The sequence below is a fragment of the Rutilus rutilus genome (assembly GCF_951802725.1).
Source record: "Rutilus rutilus genome assembly, chromosome: 23".
In the NCBI taxonomy this organism is placed as follows: domain Eukaryota; kingdom Metazoa; phylum Chordata; class Actinopteri; order Cypriniformes; family Leuciscidae; genus Rutilus; species Rutilus rutilus.
The window spans coordinates 17,621,880-17,630,214 of NC_140233.1; the positions used below are offsets into that span (position 1 = coordinate 17,621,880).

At 34.9% G+C, this 8,335-nt stretch overlaps 1 long non-coding RNA gene across 1 annotated transcript; it reads left to right on the forward strand.

The window, feature by feature from the left end:
* The first annotated feature begins 47 nt into the window (after positions 1–47).
* Positions 48–3,119, forward strand: LOC311283103. The gene is made up of 3 exons (XR_014626010.1): positions 48–180; positions 1,927–2,047; positions 2,195–3,119. It is a non-coding gene; the product is annotated as an uncharacterized lncRNA (long non-coding RNA).
* The last annotated feature ends 5,216 nt before the right edge of the window (positions 3,120–8,335 follow it).

The following is an 8,335-nucleotide window of genomic DNA, read 5'->3' on the forward strand; positions in this document are numbered from 1 at the left end:
ATTTTTTAAGTGTTTATTAGATTAATGTGGGATGTGAGATGAATGTGTTGGCATTTAAAGCTGGCACCCAATGTTTTTTTGTTCTGTTTTTTAAGTTAGTGTAGTTTACCAAGGAGTCAACACAACAGCGTCGGTGAAGAGTTTGAGATGAAATAGACTTGATGTCCGAAGAAATTCAAGGTAAATATCACGGTTGAACAGAATGTTTATTCTCGTCACTTTGTCAAATTATCCGAAAAGTGTAAAACTTACATTTAATTGTGTGTGTTTAGGAGAATGCTAGTCATAAAATTCGCCTTAGCAAGACTTTCCTTCAAGGAGTTCTAAACAAAGGAGCCTGTTTCGAGATATGGTGCAAATGACACTGTTAATGTATTTTGCGTAGAAAAGTTAATAAATCCCGATATGCAACCGCCAGTGGATATATGATTGTGACTTAATGGATGAGTCGAATAGAGAATAGGCTAGATGTCATAACATAAGGACGTGAAGTATTGATCTATTCAAAAGGAATACAGAAGATGGCGGCAGAACACCTCGCTAAGTTTAGTGATTCAGTGTCAACATTGAAATCACAATGTGTTAGAATAAAATAGTTTTTTCGATTAATGTTTTTATACTCTGTGTTAGTACATGGAGGTTTAGTAAACAAGAAATATACAAGTTAATTTTTCCCATTTTTGATGCCTCCAACATCTGCACAAAAAGTATGATTTCTACAATAAAGCTGATTATAAGATATTGTAATTTAAGTCACTGATGTTTTAGTGATGAATGTCTACAGCAGAGATGTCTTTTATATGTCAGTTTTCAAGAGCCTCATGACAATGACAACATTGACTTTTAGTCTAGGCTGTTCTGAAATTTCAGTTGACTACAGTAATTAGCAGAAATGTGCAATTTTGAAAGCAATGCTATAATATTAAATCTCTTAAATTGTGATGCTTTAATGGTGACTTCCTTTAACAAATCGTCTTCAAATCTTCTTCTGTGCTTCAATCATTATAGTTGTAAGCTTAAATCTTAATACTCTAATTTAAAAAAACACTGTCTATAAATAAAAGTGAAATATTTAAACACCTGAATGTACATAGCCTATATATATATATATATATTTTTTTTATATATGTGTTTGTGTATACGTGTGTGTGTGTGTGTGTATGTAAATCTCTGAAATAATTTTGAAATGTCAGAATCTTTTATGACAATGTCAATATAGAATACTTTCAAAACATCTGAAAATGTCCATTTTCAAACCGAGCAATTATGAGCAAAACCCATTAATACAAAGACTTTCTTTTATTATAAACTATAATTATGTAAATAATTGTAATAATCTATTTATCCTTACTTATAATGGCATAGGTGTATAAATAGTTTACATTTACTTTTTTTTAACATAAGAAAAACAATTAGATAAAACAATCAATATTCCCCCAGGAAGCGATTCATTTAATGATGAAGTCCATGATTTATTGGTCTTGTCTTATTATCAAATGAGGTTACTTCATACTGCACGATGAGAACGAGCAATTAGCGTATGCAAATGAGAGAGGACTCTGAGCTTTCACTAATTTTGTGACAGAACAAAGAAAATTTACAGAGCTTATATCTAAAATGCAAAATAGTCACATTAAAAAAAATATTGTACCCAAGATATTTTCTTAAATTGGACTGATTTTCATTGCAGCATCATATTAACATAGTTTATACGGATATGGATGCTGTATAATGTCTCGGTTGCTTCTGGCTATGGGCGACTGATAAATGTACCACAGATATCTGCGATGTGTGCTCAGGATCATTGAGTATAATCACTAATTAACATACTGCTATTTGCTCTGTCTGATCGAACGGCCTCATTAAGTAACAGATAATCCCACAATATTCAAAGTTTACAGTACCTTTTTGTTTCCGCTCGCCCAGATGTTTGCAGAGGCTCCGTGCAGGCGTTATGCACAAATACAGAGCAGATGCTGACTTTGATGTGTGAATTTGTGCACAGAAAGTGCATATCTGGACCACCAGAATTATCCAGGATGGGATGGTTAGTCGTGGATTTCTCATTAACTAAAGCAAATTTGCTTAACACATTGAATAGCTTGCAAACAAGATGATGTTTTAAAGTTTTTCTCCTTTCTAATTATCAATGTTTGTTGTCTGACAATAAAAGTGTCTTATTTTCCCCGTACAGATGGACTGAGATATTTGTGATGCAATATTAACATCTCAAGGATGGTGTTGCAAGAGTAAAACACATTAACTATTGGGAAGAATAAAATATTGATTTGCTTGTATGCAAATGAGCTCAAATATGCTCATTCCTCACAAATAACCTCTCCCCTCCTCAAACATTTGGAAACCTGTGTGTGATCAGGAGTGGGCTTGAGAAACTTGAGGGCTTGTGTGTTCAACGGGATTTGATTCCGTTGACATCTGGGGTGAGTATCTGATTCCCTTTCTCTCCGCCACTGTTGTGAATGTTTCAAAAGCAAACTTTCTTTTTCCTGAGTCGGGGCGTGAGTTCCGCGCGGAGATGTTTGATGTTTTCCTCTTGTGGAGCGCGATGAGATGAAGTGAGTTCTTAATTTATGAGGACATAACAAGGAAGCTATTAAGCAAACATATTTCCCTGCTTCGGCTGGCATGAAAGAGCCACTCAGGGCGAGAAAGTCAGCGCTTTGGTTTTGCGAAAAGATAGGCTAATTGCCTAAATGTTTACAAGTTAGCAAGAGTTTAAACCGCTCCAACGGTTGCGCTAACAAAGCATCGTTCAAGATGACTGTATATAAAGGTAACAAAAGGAATTAAAAGGCGCCTTTCGGTGTAATACCAAGAGGCTATAACCAATTTAAGCGATGATATTGAGGGATACAGCATCCAATTTCCACAAGTGGGGCAGTGGGAAGTGTTTAGGCTAGTTGAAGTACACGTTTTAATGAGAAAAGACAAAAAAGACTTCATGTGCATGATTTATGCAGTCTGTTTCTAGGAGCACACGCATAATTATTTATGATCGCTGAGCCCGGGAAAGACGTGTGGAGAAAGAGAAACTGGTAAAAAATTCAAAAGCAGAAGAAGTTAAATGAATATTTAAGGGACGATGAAATATTAAGGGGAAACAAATGAGAAAAACATTTAAAACAGCATGATAAATAATAGTGGGAGTTGTCGGGTGGGAAAAAAAAGTGGCTGCCATGAGGCCTTAAACATCCGCGTGGTGTCTGATCCCGGCCTCGGCGATTTGTTTTCCATATGCCGGTCGTTACGGGGGCACGGTCAGCGGACGGGGGTTGGTGCGTTGCAGGGGAATATTAGCTTTTTGTTGAGAGCCGTTGGATGGATGCCATGGGCTAGTCACAATTTAATGTGTCGACTGGTCTGGTACAAGTGGAGGGCAGGACACTGGCATTGAGATGATGTTTTATGCCAGAGGACCTGACGGTTGGTTCGACAAGGAAAAATGCGTGTGCTACTAGCATTACGTTCATGTTGTTTGAGGCTTTATTAGCGTCCAAACCCTAACCCTACCCTTAAAACAATGCAAATATAGTGTAGGTATAGCACAATCTGATAGGTAGCATCTTTCGTCGAGACACCGGCCTCCACCTGATGAGGACAAACATGAAGAGTGTCAGGATTCAAGTAACTTGTGTGCTGATTTTAACCACAATATTTGAACGTGTTCCATTATTTCCAGATAAAAGTCCCAATTTTAAACAGAATTCACATTTAGGCCTATACTTCAAGTATTTTGTTGCGAGTAAAAATGGCAAACCAACACAATGCCAATGTTTATCATACATGAGTAATCAAAAATGTTAATATTACAATAAATGTAGACCAAATAATATGCTAAATTATTAATATGTTTGAAGTTGAGGTCATGTCATTTACATTATGTGACCCTGGATCACAAAACCAGTCACAAGTCGCACAGGTATATTTGTGGCAATAGCCAACAATACCTTAATATGGGTCAAAATTATCGATTTTTCTTTTATGCCAAAAATCATTAGGATATTAAGTAAAGATCATGTTCCATGAAGATATTTAGTACATTTCCTACGGTAAATATATAAAACATTTATTTTTGTGAGTGAATGCAGCACAATCGCGAACATAAATGTACAGATTTTAAGGCGATTTTCTCAATGTTTAGATTTTTTTTTTTTTAACCCTCAGATTCCAGATTTTCAAATAATTGTATCTCGGACAAATATTTTCCTATATCCTAACAAACCATACATCAACGGAAACGCTTGTTTATTCAGCTTTCAGATGATGTATAAATCTCAATTTCAAAAAATTGACCCATGTGACTGGTTTTGTGGTCCAGGGTTACATATGTGGAAGGATATTCACATCCTTTTTAACTTATTTGCATGATTATATGGTTTGTTGCATTTTGTTATTTGCATTCAGTGTAAACAGAACAGATCTGTTACCCAATTTTGCATTTCACTGTAATATACATCATATAAAGATATTCAATATTGTAAACAGTGTAACTGGAATAGGCAGAATAAATAGAATAAGATAATATAAATGAGTAAACATGAATTTAAAGCATTTTTTTATGAAATTTAATTTCCTAAACATATAAGTACTTTGGTCAAATATTTTCTGTATATCATAAATAAAGATTTTTTTCTAATTCTTTTATCCCAAAGATTGATGTGGCACCATGTTATGTCTTAAAATTCAAGATATTTTGCTTGGCAATCAAAATTGACATATCAATTAATGTTTTTATGTTGACTTTTTTTTTTTCTATTTAGAAAGCATTGGTAAGGACATCATTCATATGGGTCCTGTTTTTTGTGTTGTTTTTTTCTGGCAACCGTCATTGGCCTCTTATTTAATTTCCATTTTTCCAGATCTGAAAATAATTAAATCAGCAAACAAATAATTAATTGAGTCAATGAGAACAATTAGTTCAAAGACGCCTTTGAGAATTGGCCATGCATAGTGAATTGGTTAATTATCATACTACAAAATAATTGAGTGGAGGAGCTCTCCGCGTGTGTGAAACTGCATGTGAGTAGTATTGACTTTTGCAAATGAGAAGAAACGGAAAGGTTATGGATGTCAAAGGCTCTTTGTGGAACCATCGATGCCAATAAAGAAACGTTAGTTTTAAGAGTCTGTCATTTTTGAAGCTTTACAGTCCCCATCCACTTTCATTATATGGAAAAGAGCAGCATGAACATTCGTCAAAACATCTCCATTTGAGTTCCACAGAAGAAAGAAGGTTATACAGCTTTGGAACGACATCAGGGTGAGTAAATAATAACTGAATATTAATTTTTGGGTGAACTATTTATACATGAATTGGCATTCTAGAAGCGGAAAATGATTTTAATGGCTGAAACCGTCTCTTTTACAGGTCATCAAAACTTGGATTGATTTTTTTATTTACTCTATCATTGCTCATAACTGTCCTGCACTGGCCTTTGACAAAAGTAATGCAATGACACCCATGTTAAACTCCATTATAATTCGTACTGAAGGTTGTGACACTAATCTCAGTGACCTACACGGCCCATACATCAGAGCGTGTCTGTCTGCTGACAGCGTGCTGTATCTGGGGGCCCGTGCTGCCGGTGGGGCCACGAGGCAGATCGATCGGAGCCGCCGCTGTAACCCTGTCCGCAGTCGGAGATCATTACCCCTGTGACTGATGTGCGGGGCGGGCCGGAGTGAGCGCGTTTATTTCCCTACGCAGGGGTGGGTGTCTCTGCCCCATGAGAAGGACAGCCCTTCACGTTTTGTTAGCTTGGTCATGGCTCTCGCGTAAAAATCGAGGCCCTCTAGCGCACATACGCCTCGGCTTATCCTCCATCCTTATTTCAAGAATCATCCATCTGTGGATGCTGTGCTTGGTTTTATGAAAGAACAGATATATAAAAACAATAGTTGTTAAGTATAAGGAAAAATGTCAAGTTAGCTGGTCATGATAGCAAAATAAAGTTTATTTTGTTATAATTACCAGCTGACTGTACATTATTCTGCTTATTACAGGATTATTTAATACATTAAGTGAATAAATGGACATTAAGCATTGATTTGACTTTTTAAGAAACAAAAGCAAGAAATGTTATTGTTTTAAGATGCCACTGAGTGATATGAGAAAAATTAAACATAGCTATCTAAATTATATATAGCTGTCCATTACACTGTTGTGTAATCAAAATGATATGATCAATAAGTTATGACAACATGTTTTTACATTGCTTTAACTTCAATTCAACTCACTTTTAAGTCAGATTAATGTCATTTAAATTGAAATTACTTAAACATCCAAGTTGACTGTACTTAAATTAAGGTAGCAACTTTTTTACAGTAATTATTTTTAAACTTTTATGCTTTATATTTAATATATTATAATATTTATATTTTCAATAATACTATTTTATAGTTATATATATAATAGCATTTTGTACATTGTTTAAAAAATAGTTCAAAATTGTTAAAAAAGTAGATGAAGTCTTATAAAAAATTACAAAAGAATGATATGTTCAGTTTATGGCAAACAGGTCTCATACCCATTTATGTTTTTAATGGTTATGAAGTTTAACTAATTAATTAAATGAATTCTAAAATCAGACAATTCAAAATATACCTAATACAAGGTAGCTTTATATTTATTATACTTTATTTGGTAAACTATAACATTAACTACTGTCCTGGCTGTAAAATGTTTCCTTCCTTAATATGTCAAGAGCCATGTTTAGTGCTGCTGTTCTACGGTGGCTGCAGAGGATCAAGTGATTGTTCCTTTTGCCATTACAGTGAATCTTACTGTAATTTACAGCCCAGGCCAGATATAAACCTTAAGTCAGATTTTACGACTAAGGTGAAGTGTGGCATTGCACGTTACAGTGTAGTATTTTCAGACAAGCTCATAAAGCAGAATAATAGTAGTGTTTGCCTCTTAAAGACGGCTGCGCATGGCCCAGATAGATGACCTGGCTTCATTTTTACAAAACTAACGACCAGAGCAGACCGCTGCAGGTGTGCCATCCAAAAACTTAATTTCACACATTCAGCGTTTTATAAATGCACTCCTTAATTTGTCCATTTATGGGCCCGTGATTAAAATCTCTGGCCCTGTGACCTAAGGGATCGTTCTGAGTGATAATGAATGGGATCAGGGCAGAAACCTGGAAAAGATGGCATCTCGATACATCTTCAAGGTTAACAATGGAGAACAATGGACTGTGTCTTGTACCCTAAAGTGATGAATGAACTTTTTCTAGCATTTCAATAAGTGCCATTATATTAGATAGGACTGAACTAGCATTTCGTTTGAAAGCATAAATTTGTGGTTCTAAAAATTGTCTTTAAAAAAAGTTTTACTCCAGCAGGCTACATGATGACAAGAAGTGACTCTTTCTAACTGTTTCATTGAATCATTCACTCAACCGATTCATTCAAAACTGCTGATTCATTCTGAAACAAAGCGAGTGAATGGCATCCGAAATCGCACACGCATAAGCGAAAAACAGTATGCCCAAATACACAGTACTCAGAAAAGATAGGCAAAAAGTACCCGGATGACCTACAACTTTTTCGGCGAGATTCTGAAGTGTGCATATGATGGACACTTTACTATCCCATGAGGCCACGGGAGAAGATTAATGAATGGCAGTGAAGCGATGTAACTGACACTGGTTGATCACATGATAATGACAACATGGTGGATGTAGTACATCTATATTACATTTATACGACACTCATTCATACTACATGTGGTCGTGAAGTAATTACTTATTTAAAATACCTATTCAAGAGAGTATGCAATTTTGGACGCAGCCAATGCATTATGAATGAACCATTGAATCATTAATATAACAGATTTGTTAAAAAATAGTGATTCATTCAGGAACGAAACATGTAGCATTGGTAAACTTTGCTTTTTTCTTCGCTTGGAACTATATTCGTTTAAAGTAAAATATAGCCTAAAACATTTCTAGCATTGGAAAAATGTAAGTTACTTGATATTAAAATCACTTCACTTAAACATTGAATGAAAAAGCAATATCAGTCGCAATTGTTTGTTTAATTCCGTTTACGTTGTAAATAATTATAGGCTACTTTTTAAATTGGAAAAAAAAGTCATAAAAAAGTCAAAAAGTCTAGCTGATTAAATGTTTACTGATATGAATGCTGTGAATTACAAATAGTTTCATTTTTAGAGCACACCAATGTAATCCTCTTTGACAGTTATCGTCAATGGAATATTACCCTCATAATATTGGTTCATCATAAATTGTAGTTATTTTAGGGGCTTGACATGGCAGATGCAAAGCAAAATTAAATATAAATACAT